This window comes from Peromyscus californicus, unplaced genomic scaffold (assembly GCF_007827085.1).
Source record: "Peromyscus californicus insignis strain IS unplaced genomic scaffold, ASM782708v3 Scaffold_11__1_contigs__length_118956290, whole genome shotgun sequence".
Lineage (NCBI taxonomy): Eukaryota > Metazoa > Chordata > Mammalia > Rodentia > Cricetidae > Peromyscus > Peromyscus californicus.
The window spans coordinates 36,880,132-36,892,341 of NW_026294402.1; the positions used below are offsets into that span (position 1 = coordinate 36,880,132).

Genomic DNA, 12,210 nt, shown 5'->3' on the forward strand with positions numbered 1-12,210 from the left:
GGACATCTTACACCCACCATTCTATAAAACCCTTGACACTTTTCTCTTTCAAAACTGGGGGGCATTTGAGATGGAACATCTACCCCATTTTCCTCACATCTGGTTATGAATAAAAACTCTATAACAGTATGGGCCACTGGGGCTATCTTTCCCTGGCCTCCATGTCACAGGCAAATCTGTGTGTCTTCTGGCCTCTTTTTCATGGTTTTCTCCCATCCAAGTATTAACCAGGTCTGGCCCTGCTTAGTTTCCAAGCCTGAGAGCTGCTTGTTCAGGGTGGAATGGCCACAGAGGGTCTCACAGTTTTCTATACACTAAAAGACTACCATGGACCTGGTAGAGAAGAAACTGATTCCTTCTCGCCTCTGTTTGGTCAAACCATAAAGAAAAATCACTTCTTTACCCAATTACTGTTTCCTAATTGTTTTTGGAATACAGAGAAGCTAAGGTATGAACCTGAATGCCTGGTAATAGCTTCGTGTCCAGATTCTCAACCTAACAGCAGGTTCTGGAGAGCAGGGCCGCTCCACTGGCCAGCAGAGAAGTCACAGAAGACACAGGCTAGTCTGGAATTTCACGCTAGTGGCTCATCTTCCTTCCTCCTCCTGTGAGTTCAGGACAGCCTCATTTCTATGCGCTCTGCTCAGGACCTCTGAGCTATCTGCTGAGAAGACAGGCTTTCTCTGTAGTTCTCTGTTTCTTCCTCCCCAGGATCAGCACTGACAGTCTCTTCAGAAGAGTTCAAGCTTTTTCTAGCACATGCTTCAAGACTCTTCTCGCTTTTTCTCATTATGTAATCCCCAAACGACTTCTGTGGTGGGGGGGCAGTATTACAGAGCAACTTCTCCCTTTTTTTTTTTTTGGTTTTTCGAGACAGGGTTTCTCTGTGTAGCTTTGCGCCTTTCCTGGAACTCACTTGGTAGTCCAGGCTGGCCTCGAACTCACAGAGATCCGCCTGGCTCTGCCTCCCGAGTGCTGGGATTAAAGGCGTGCGCCACCACCGCCCGGCAACTTCTCCCTTTTTAAAAATGAATTTCCAGGGCTTTGGTTGGCTCAGCAGCTAAGAGCACTTCTTGCTCTTGTAATGGACCCAGATTTGATTCCCAGCACCCACATGGCAGCTCACAGCCACCTTTAACTCCAATTCCGGGGCATCTAATGCCTTCTTCTGGCCTCTGCAGGCATATACAGAGTGTACATTCATGTAGGTAAACACTCATACATAAACACAAAAAAAAAAAATCTTTTAAAGAATCAGCTTTCAGTGTAGCATATTCCCCCTTTAAAATACCATATATTAGCTATATATCAAAGAACAGTTAAGGTTTGGAAGTCCCAGATGAGGGCACAGCAGACTTAGCAGTTGGGGGGAGGGGCTTTGGCTTTCAGGTTCTTAAATTGTTCATTCTTGCTGTGGCCTCACATGGTACAAGGGTCAAGGCATTCTCTGGGCCTCTTTAATAAGGTTACTTATGCCATGTGGCAAAGTCTTCGTGAGCTAGTCACTCCCCAAAGGCCCTACTTCTTAGTACTACTGTCACATTGGTGATTAGATTCCAACATACACATTTTGAGGCGACCCAGTACTTAGACCATAGTTAGCAGTTCTCTCAAGACAAAGCCTTTCAATGTATAAACGGTGCAAGTAGACAGAGGACAGAAGAACGCACAGAGAGTATGAGAAAAACTACAACTGAGATCTACTCCAAAGAAAGCATACTCCGTCAGCCAGTCTTAGTGGTGCAGGCCAATGACAGACCCTTGTAATGGACAGAGCAAGGTCAAAGAGGAGACGGAGCCTGATGTGATGATAACCCTGGGAAATAGGTTATCTATCTAGCCCTACTAAAAGAGGGAGCACGTCTTCTGAAGGGACGGCTGTCGCCAGAGGCTGAACTTCGGTTGACTTCCCAGTTTTGCTGAGGGGTCAGCCTTCATTAACTTTGACGATGTGGCGTAAGCAGGTTCTGGGAGTTGAAGTCATTTCATCATGCCACTGCCACCTGGGGAAGCTCCTCGCTGTGGGATTTGGGAAGATTTGTAGGTGTTTGCTTTGCATGCCATACCTTCCCTATAAAGGAGGCTCATTCTACTCCTTCTGCTTCCCTACGGCACCCAGGGGGGCTGCAAACCTAGTCAGTGTTTCAATGACTACTTACTGACTAGCTGACTAATTGCAGGAACTCCTTTGGGTCTAGCAAGGAAAGTGGGAGCTACCTTACCAGGAAGCCCCTGCTCAAATGCAAGGGCTTAGTGTTAGCCTAGGGGAGAGAAGGAAATCCCCCAGGCACTGCCACCGTTTTTTGAAGGATTCATCCCTCGGATGATATGTTGGTCAAGTTGGGTGGGAGCCACAGCGCTGCTCAGATAGGAAGAACACTGCCTATGAATGGGTGGTAGCTCCTGTCCATGGACACTGAACAGGTATCAGCTGTGCTGCCTACTACAAAATCCTCTGCAGACTCTTGCAAGCACGAGACTCACAAAGGAAGAGTCTGAGGTTGACTGCCCATCCACTCTACCCCGTTCTTCAGTATGCAATGACAACATGGTATAGAGACGAAACCTTTGCTCCAGGATAGAATCCTGATTTGTCTAAGTCAGGGAGTCAGCAAACTATGGTCCATGGGCCAGATCAAGCCTCCTCTAGTCAGTGCATGAGGGTGAGCTAGAAGGGCATGATCTAGGAGCTGAGAATGGCTTGTTATATTTCTCTTTTAAAATGTTCATTATTTTTACTTTTTATTTAGCTTTCAATTTTCTTTATTTATATGTTTACGTTGCATGTAAGTGTACATGTTCACCTGTGTGTGTGTGTGTGTGTGTGTGTGTGTGTGTGTGTGTGTGTGTGCGCGTGCGCGCACACCAGAGGTTGATATTGGGTATCTTCTTTGGTTACTCTTCCACTTAATTTTTGAGATAAGGTATCTCACTGGACCTGGAGTTCATCAGTTCAGCTAGGCTGGCCAGTCAGTGAGTTGAGAGATCCACCTCCAACCACACTGGGTTAGACACATGCAGTATTCAGCCTGGTTTTTTACATGGATCCAAACTGATGCTTTTAAAGAAGGTACTTCACCAGCTAGGCTATCACCCAGCCCTGTTTTTCTTGCATTTCTTAATGGCTGCAAAAAAAATCGAAAGAAGACTATTTTGCAGCAAAAAAATTATCAAATTAAAATATTAATATCTATTACTAAAAGCTGACTGGAACACAGCCACCCTCATTCATTTATGTATGCTCTATGGCTGCTTTGGTGCTACAGTGGCAGTTAGGAGGTTATAATTGAGGCTGTACTTTGGGCCCAGAAAGCCTAAAACATTTATGACCTGACCCTTTATGGAAAAAGTTTGCCAAGTTGTGGTGTAAGTCAAGCATAGGTCTCCCTCCCCTTACCAGTCCTTTTTGGATGTTTTCTTAAGAACTCAGACTAAGTCAATCAGAGCTAGACACTCCCCAATGGCAATGATTAGTTTAGGGTGGTTAGTGATCCAAATTGGCCCATTAAGACTTGAGGAAAGAGGAAACTGTCTGGTTCTCACTCCCTTGCTAGGCTTGGAGAAAAACTCACTGCTAGTAGCCCATGAATCAAGGGGAGGCCACCTTTAAGATGAAGCTGATGTTGTGGTCAATGGAACTCAAATGATGGAGTTGGACAGAGTCAGTGTCCACTGAGCAGCACAATAAGCAACGCCTCTGGTTGTGGAGGCCAGTCCACTTCCTTATTGTTTAAACTGCCTTCATCTGAAGGTCTGTGACGTGGGGCCAGGAGCACCTCTTGACTCCGGTCATTTGCATGCACTATTCCTTCTGCACAGAAAGCTCCCCATTTCCCATCCCTTGCCAAGCAACACTGAATTTGCAGTGTCATAAGAGGCCACCCGTGACCTCCTAGACCAGGTTTTACACCCCACCCCACCCCCAGGTCCCAGGACTTCCTTTTGCCACACACACATCATTTATCTCTTCTACACTCACCCATGCCTCCCTTGCTAATGTCCTTCTATGTCACCATGTGTGGCGCAGTCTGCAGAGTCCCAAGAACCAAAGGCAGTGCCCAGCCATTAAGTACAACGTCTCCCAAAGAGCATCCAGACTTCCTGGAGGGCTGGTTCCCACAACCTAGTATTAGGTAAGGCATCAAGAGCTCCCCTCTTCCTTGTGCCCATTAGACCAATAAAGAAAAGGTAGACAGCTTTGGCTCTCACTCTCTTCCCTCTATACTTTCTCTCTAGGACAGACTGCGTGGTAGAGACCACCCCCTGGTTACCAAGCATGCCAGGTCTCAGAGCTACGCCACTTTTGAGAAACTAATCTAAGCTCCTCTTTCTACTATGGGATTTCTCAGAGATCTTGACACAGCGCTACATCTGCAGTGGTAAGAGAGGAGGTAGGCAGTGCCAGGGCTCTGGTTATGAGCCCGCAAGACAAGAGGCATCATGTGCAGTGCTTCTCAAACTTATTTGCTGATGGCACTTTTTTCTCTAAGCCAAGTCTCACTAGACTCTAGAGATAAATATTTTTTCTGTGAAACTTCCTGGCTTAGGGCCTTTGGGAAAAGACAAACACAGACGCAATGCATTAACAGGTCTTCCAACTATCCAACAGAAAGCATCCAGTTTACTAATGAGCTTTGGAATCATAGGGTAGGCACAGGGCCCTGGGTCCAGGATGGAGAATCAAAGCAGACCAAAGAGGTGGGTGGACAGGAGGCTCAGAACCCTGTCTACGGCACCAGCCACCTGCTACCCTGCTCCTGATGTGTTTGTGGGGGCAGAGAGGGATACAGAACGTATGGAGTTGAACAGTAAGGGATACCCTAGAAAATGGATGGTAAGGGGCCACCTACAGGCAAAGGGAGCCTCCACTGGCATCCCAGGCCACATACTTATTCCTTGCCTGAGGCCTAAAGCCATTACCTAAGCTTGAATAGCTGGCTCTGGGGATGGTCCCTCCAAGGAGGTGTGTGGCACAGGGTGCCACTTACTCTGCACAGTTCCCCTCTGCTGTCACTGATGTCAAGGCTCCAAGCTGTCATTCCATAATCTGTAAAGAATTTGCAAAAATCTTTAGAGACCCTGCCAAGAGCTTCTAGAAGAAAGCAGGAGCTTCCTGTTCACTTCACATGTTCTGAGTCTTTGGAGAGTGGGGTGGAGGGACCTGCCCAAGATGTCCAGAGGGAAAGAATTTCATGGCAGCCACATTCCCGGATCCAGCTTCTCCTTCCAGGCAATAAGGTACGCCAACAGTTCCCCTATCATTCAGGAAGGCTGGTGGCTACATGCCCAGGAGAGAAACCAGCATTTAAATGCAGCTTTCCTCCTCTCTGGAACCCAGGCCCTACTTTGGAAGGTAAAAAATAGAATGTGGGGTCTAGTGGGTTGAGGCTACACCATTTTTGTATCTGACCCTGAAAGCTCATCTCCTATTTATAGTTCTAGGGGGTGGACAGAGTCTCAAGAAAGAGAAATACCAGCAGTGGTCCAGCTGCCCAGGCACTCAGCATCCTTGGTGCCTTGGGCGGTTCTGCTTTGCATCACCTTCCCTGTCAAACAGGCGGCAGGGTGACCTGTGTTCACAGAGAGGTCTGAGGCTAGGAGGAGGTGGAAGTCTTGCCCCAGAGAACCAACCCAAGAATGATAAAGATGGGATTGGGAAGAGGCCCAGGATCCTTCCAAAAGACCATAGTATCTTTCCAAATTCCCAAGGCAGGTAGTATGGCCCATCAGACAAATCCCTGTTTTCCTAGAGGTGTTCTCCATTTCTATCTCTCCTGGGACTGCTTATCATTATCCCTGCCCTGGCTGGTGGCTCCCAGTAGCCAAAGATGTGTTTCCAATGTCCTTTGAGGGCAGTCTGAGACTCTCTTACTCTCCTTGGAAAGAAGCAGCCTCAGCCATGCTGCCACTGTGTCTAAGACAGGATGCCCATGGACCTCTGAGCTGGTGAATTCACACTCAGTTCACTAGAGGGTGAAGGCTGAACCGCCCTTAAGAAAAAACTCATCTCCACTGAACTGAGTCCTCCAGCAGGAAGTGAGATGAGAGGGTTTGACTGTTGCCTTCAGGAATCTCGTACCGTGAGAAGGGAAGGCACAAAGGAAGTTGAGTAGCTATAAAAAGCCTGCAGAAAAAGCTGCCAGATCTATCTCACTGGTGGTAGAACCCTGGGTCTGGGCACCGACCACACTTAGACTCCCTGCCTCGTAAATAATAAAAGCAACCAGAAGTCTCAACAGCAGAGTATAAGCTATCAATGGAGAACTGGAAGATGTCCAGGAGGGACTGTTGAGGACTATGCCTGAGGAGCCTGAGAAGAAAGCCTCCAAGAGAAGCAGTGGCGATGATTAGCTTGGTTTAAGAACTGGCAGCAGGAGAAATGATTCCAAGTCTTGCACAGCTCACAGACCTCACTGTCCTCTGAGTCAAGGCCTCAAGAGTATGCAACAATGTCCTGTAGGTTCTGTTACAGAGAGCTGGGGGATACTGTATACATATCAGGACATCCCAGAGGCCTCATGGGTGAGCAGTTAGAGATATAACAGAGCCACTTACAGCCACAGAGCGTCAAGAGCAGGCAGGGGCCCAGGGTCTTGGCAATTTTGTTAGAAGGTGAGGGCATAATGTGTAGAGAGTGCATCTGATGATTGAAAGAAAGCACATGTTCGTGTAAAGTGTGGTGACTTGTGTCTGTAATTGACGCATTTAAGGGACTGAGGCAGGAGGATTGCCATGAGTCCATGGCCAGCCTGGGCTGCATAATGATGTGAGGCCCCATCTCAAACAAAATATATAAAAACAGATGGAGAGGGTGGAAGGAGGGAGAGAGAGAGGGGGGGGGGAGAGAGGGAGAGAATGAATGAATCACCATTCAAACACAAGCCATGGAGAACCCACCATTGAACAGCTAGCTATACACACCAACCACTAATTTTGAGTAGCACAGGTAGCCATGTGCCTTCTCATCCCAGGGCAGGTAGCATAACTCCTCTCTTAGGGAAGACAGTAAGTACACATTGCTGGAGAGCTGCATGATGCTGTAGATGGATCCTCTCTCTTAATGCCAGCCCCAACAATTAATCATGTCGCCTTGAAGGAGTCACTTCACTTCCCCAAGCTACAGTTTTCTTATGGAAAGGGTGACAACCCACTAGATTCTCATGAATATTAAGGATGATAAAATGTGCTGAACCCATGAAGGGGCAGGGGGAGGCATCTCAGCTCCGCACGGATGGTCAAAGGACAAAGGCAATCCCATCCCTGTTAGCACAGACGTCAACGCCAGCAAGAGGATCCAGGGCTTTAAAAGCAGTTTATTTTCCTAAAGTCTCTGCTGCTCACTTGCTTTGTAAACCCTTTTTTAATGGAGGTGGGTTTCCTCCCCCAGAACTCCCAAGCTCTGTGCTGTGCTGCCAGAGATCTGCCCATTGTCTGGGATGGTGTGACAGTATGCTTCTTACTACAGACTGTGGGCTGTGCAGGTTCTGCCCTATTCAGTCTCTGTCCCCAGGGCTCACCACAATCTCTGACTACAGATAGTCTCAATAACTATTTGTCGAGAAAATGGACTTTGACCCTCTGCCCTAACCAACTCCAAATTGCTAGAGTCTACATTAATGAGGTTTCAGTGTAATTAAAACTGACAATTTTTTTTTAACATTCACATTCAGATGTCTCACTTCAAAGGACACCATCAAGAAAGGAAGTCAACAACCAACTCAAAAGAAAATAGACTGGTCAACTATGTAGCCAACAAGGAACTGTATCTAGAATACACAAAGCCCTTATAACTTAATAAAGAGAGAGAGAGAGATAACTCAATTAAAAATGGGCAGAAGATCTGAGTAGACTGATCCTCAAAGAAGATCGCAGATGGCCCATAACACATAGAAGGGTGCTCATCATCATTAACACCTAGGAGAACGCTAATCAAAACCACAGAAGAGCACTGTGGAGATAGAATGCTCGCACATGAACAAGAAAGCAAAACGGGGCAGCCACTTTGGCAAACAGCCTGGAGTTCTCCAAATGATCATACACAGGGTGATCTCAGGATGGGCCGATTCTACTCCTAGGCATATACCCAAGAGGATGCGGAAGGCATGTCTGCCTAAAAACCTGTACGTATGTGAGGATTTACAGGAACGTCATTCATATAGCTCAAAATGGGGAGAAACCCAAATACCTATAGGACATCTTGTGAACTGATGAATGGATAAAATGTGGACATCCACACACTAGAACACACTTCTACCACAGAAGGGAATGGGGTGCTCAACATGGACAAACTCTGAAAATATCATGCGAGCGGAAGAAGCTGGATTATCTACACTAGATTAATCTCTGTCCATGCCAGTGAGGGACCATCCTGATTAGTTAAGGTGGGGACCCTCACCTTCATAGTAGGTGGTACCACTCTCTGGCTTGGGTCTTGGGCTGACGAAAAGGAGCTAGTGAGTTAACTTCCAGCATCCATTACTCTCTTCTTCCTGAATATGGATGCAGTGTGTTTCAAGCTCTTGCCACCTTGATTCCCTGTGATAATGGACTGTACCTACTGTGAGTAAAATAATCCCCTTATCCTCCATCCGTGTAAACATCCATAAAATTTTCAATAAAAAATTAGATTTGAAAAAATAAATAAGCCTTTTCTTCCTTCATCAAGTTGTTTTTGTCGAGGTGTTTTTGTTTGCTTTTTGTTTTTAATCATAGTAGCAGTGAAAGTAAGCAAGAAGTATGTTAAGTTGGTACATTTACAGACACAGGAAGTGCACACGTGGCAGCTCAGGGCCTGTGAGAGGTCCAGGAACTAAGGAGTGATAGCAAAAGGGAATGAGGCTTTTCCAGAGTGACAGTCACTCACAGTCACGTTCTGAAGATGGTTGGGGCGATGCTTGCACAGTTCTGTAAATATGCTAAAAGCCACTGAATTGTACCATGATTTGCATGATACATAAACTCATTTGGATAAAGCTGCATCGAAAATGAAATGAAGTGATGGATGAGGTGGAAGTGGGTGGTAAGCCTGGGAACCCGAGCTCCATCCCTGGAACTCACCAGAAGGTGGAAGGAGAGAATTCACTTCACCGCGTTGACCTCTGACCTCCACACGTGAACGGGGAGCATGTATGCATGTATACACACACACACACACACACACACACACACACACACGAAATAAATACATTTAAAAAGGAGGTGTGAAGGAAAAGCAGTTTCTGGTTTCTTCATTTTTCTCAGGCCTCCAATGTTAGCAAACAAAACCTTGAGTCATACAGGCCTATCATATTATCCACAGCACCACCAACAGCACTGAAAAGTAGATAACCAGATTCAATTTCTTGAATTGAAAATCATAATCATTTTGACCCAAAACAATACCAGGGTGTTTAAACCCTCATTCAAATTCAGTATCATCAGAGACACTGGCTCCTGATTCCCAGCTGGGATTCTAGTCCACAGTGTATCTTTTAATATGGAAGGAGGATTGGGACTGAGTCCTGCTATATAACTTGAGCTGATCTAGACCTTGTTCTGCAGCATGGAATGAGCCAGAATTTTCCATCCTCCTGCCTCAGCCTCCTAAATTCTAGGGCTACAATTACAAGCCATGACACCTGATCATCCATCTCCCTCTTGTCTAACTGTGACCAACTGGAATTCTATAGAAGAGGAAACTGAAGACCAATGGGATTGGGTCACTTGTCTGGGGTCACACAGATGTGGATAACAGTGATGGAATTACATCCAAGTGTCTTCTGACCTATTTGCTTTTCTGTTTCTTAAGTAAAACCACCCTAACCTACTCCCTCTGCCCTCCCCAGCCTCCCTCCTCCCTTCCTCTCTCCCTCTCTCCCTCCCCATTGCTGTCTGATAACATAACAATCCAAGACCTGCCCTCTGCTTCTGCTCCCTAGCCTCAATTAAGCCAGCGCCTTGCCATTCTCCCAGGTCTCTCCTTCAGCCAGGACATTCCTTGGACTCATCAAGGAGGCTGAATCCTGAACAGGGCTCACATGGAGCCCCTAGGTTCTGCTTTGGGAAATCTGGGCAAAACTCCAGCGCTTTGTCGTCTTCTCCAAACTTCTCCATCATGTGCACAGCTATTACCCTGCCAAAGACACAATGGAATGAGCAGATGACACCTCATTCGGGGACCCCACCTAGCTGAGCACTCTGTTCCCTCTGCACCACCTCCCTGGAGGCTGCAAGACGGAAAAAGTGCAGAGAAGGTGGCTAAGAGCCTCCTGCTTCCAACCCTGGGCTGGAGGGGGCTGCCCCTGACCTCACTGTAGATGAGTCTGGAGGGGACCACCTTGACTTCATTGCAGAGGGGGTAGAAGGGACCACCCTCTTGCAGAGGGGGTTAAGGGGATCTTCCTTGATCTCACTATGGTGGGGGTAGAGGGAGACACCCCTAAACTCACTGTGGAGGAGGGTGAGCAGACTTAGAAGGCTCTATTGATGGCTCACTGATAGCTTTGCACCTCGGCTATGCAACAGCGGCAACCAGGACCCATAAAGAGAGCTCTAGTCTTGGAACAGGAGCCCTGGCTCTTGCTCTGGGGCTCTGGCCCCTCTGGACTGTGTGCATCCCTGCTCCTGACTGTTCCTGGAAGACAGGAGAGAAAACCAATTATTGGGTGCAAGAGACCCTTAAGAGAAAGAAAAAGCTTAAGCTGGATGTCCTTTCAGGGTCGCTGGGCCAACACTGTTAAACCATCTGTGAGTATGAACCAACCTGCTGGGCTCAGGAACAGTCTCCCTGCTTCCTGTGAAAATGCAGCGAGATTTTGAGTCTGAAGAACTAGATTATGAATTCAACTCTCCTACTGAGTGGCTAAGTGACCTAGGGCAGATCCTTGCTGACCCACAAGCCCTCGATGATCTTAGGGAATTGGTTGACTCTCTCCATAAACTGTGGGGAAGATATGCTATGAGCTCAGGTGAGGGGCCAAGCTTGGGATGAATATGTAACTGTCACCCTGCAGGAGATGCTTGGCATCTTACTAGCTCTGGCTGCCCACATGTGGGAGCAGGCTCCTCAGAGGGTGACTCCCCAACACCCCTGCTGCCAGCTGGAGATATCTGGGTTCCTACCTCTAACATCCTACAATAATCTCTCGGGTGGGATCCAAGATCCCTCACTGGGTATGATACCCAGGATTATCCCACTCAGCATTGAGAAGCGCTGTTAGCACAGAGTCATCTCTGAAGCCCAGCAGAGCTCAGGAGAGAGAAAGCCCTTGGAACAGAAAGGTACCCCTGTTATCAAGATGGAGCCAAAGGACTAAAGAAACTGGGCCCTAGCAGTGCTACGGGCTTCCTAGGCAATGTTCAGGATGTACCTCTGACCGTGAACCTGACCCATGTTTCCTTATATCCTGAAGTCTGCCCTTCCCCCATCCTGCCCCGCCTGCCTACCCAGAGCATTGCTGGTAGGGACTCAGGCAGACTCCCAGCAAAGCAGTAACTTCTTAGGGAGCACAAGTTTATGAGGATCTGCTTAGCAACTCTACCCATCCATTCATTTTATTTATTTTATTTCATAAAGCTACAGATAGGACTTCCCATGCAAATGACTCCCAGATGAGATGCAAATTGGGACTTGAAGCTGCCAAGAACCTAGATGGCTTTTTCCCCCCTCTGTGTCCTCTTAAGAACTGTAATGGCACTGTGGCACCTCCTCCTGCCTCTCGGCCCTCTGCTCAGAAGCTTTTTTGCCATGTGCTTCCTGCTGGCAGCCACCGCCAGGGCTCTGCTGGATCCTGCCAAGCATGGGGTCTGAGTTTACTGTGGAGAGATGCTTAATTGCACTCGAAGGAGCAGGCCTGGGTGGTGAGTGAGCCTGGGGGAGGGGGCTGCCACTGTGAAAAGAACTGTTCCTTCTCCACAGAGATGCTCACACTGGTGTCTTCTCATCCTGTGCCCTCTGTACACAAACCAAGTTTGGCTCAGGGTTGCTGCAAGGAACTTTCCAATGAACAGACTTTACACAGGGGTACATTGGGGGAGGGCCTACCGACCTGTGGGCAAATTCTAACACAGCTGCTCTCCAGCTGTGTCATTTGAAGAAATGACTGAAATCTTTCAGAGCTTCCATGGTAATGCAATGATGACATCATCTGCCAGGACGACAATGATGCCTACGTCTTGACTCAGAAGATGACAAGAAATCATTTATCTAAAGTACTTGGTACAGTGCCCATT

The 12,210-nt window shown here is 47.5% G+C and overlaps 1 protein-coding gene across 3 annotated transcripts in view; it reads right to left on the bottom strand.

The window, feature by feature from the left end:
* The window catches only part of Grik4 (glutamate ionotropic receptor kainate type subunit 4), a 431,592-nt gene that overhangs the window by 203,258 nt on the left and 216,124 nt on the right, over positions 1 to 12,210 (bottom strand). The window lies entirely within an intron of this gene.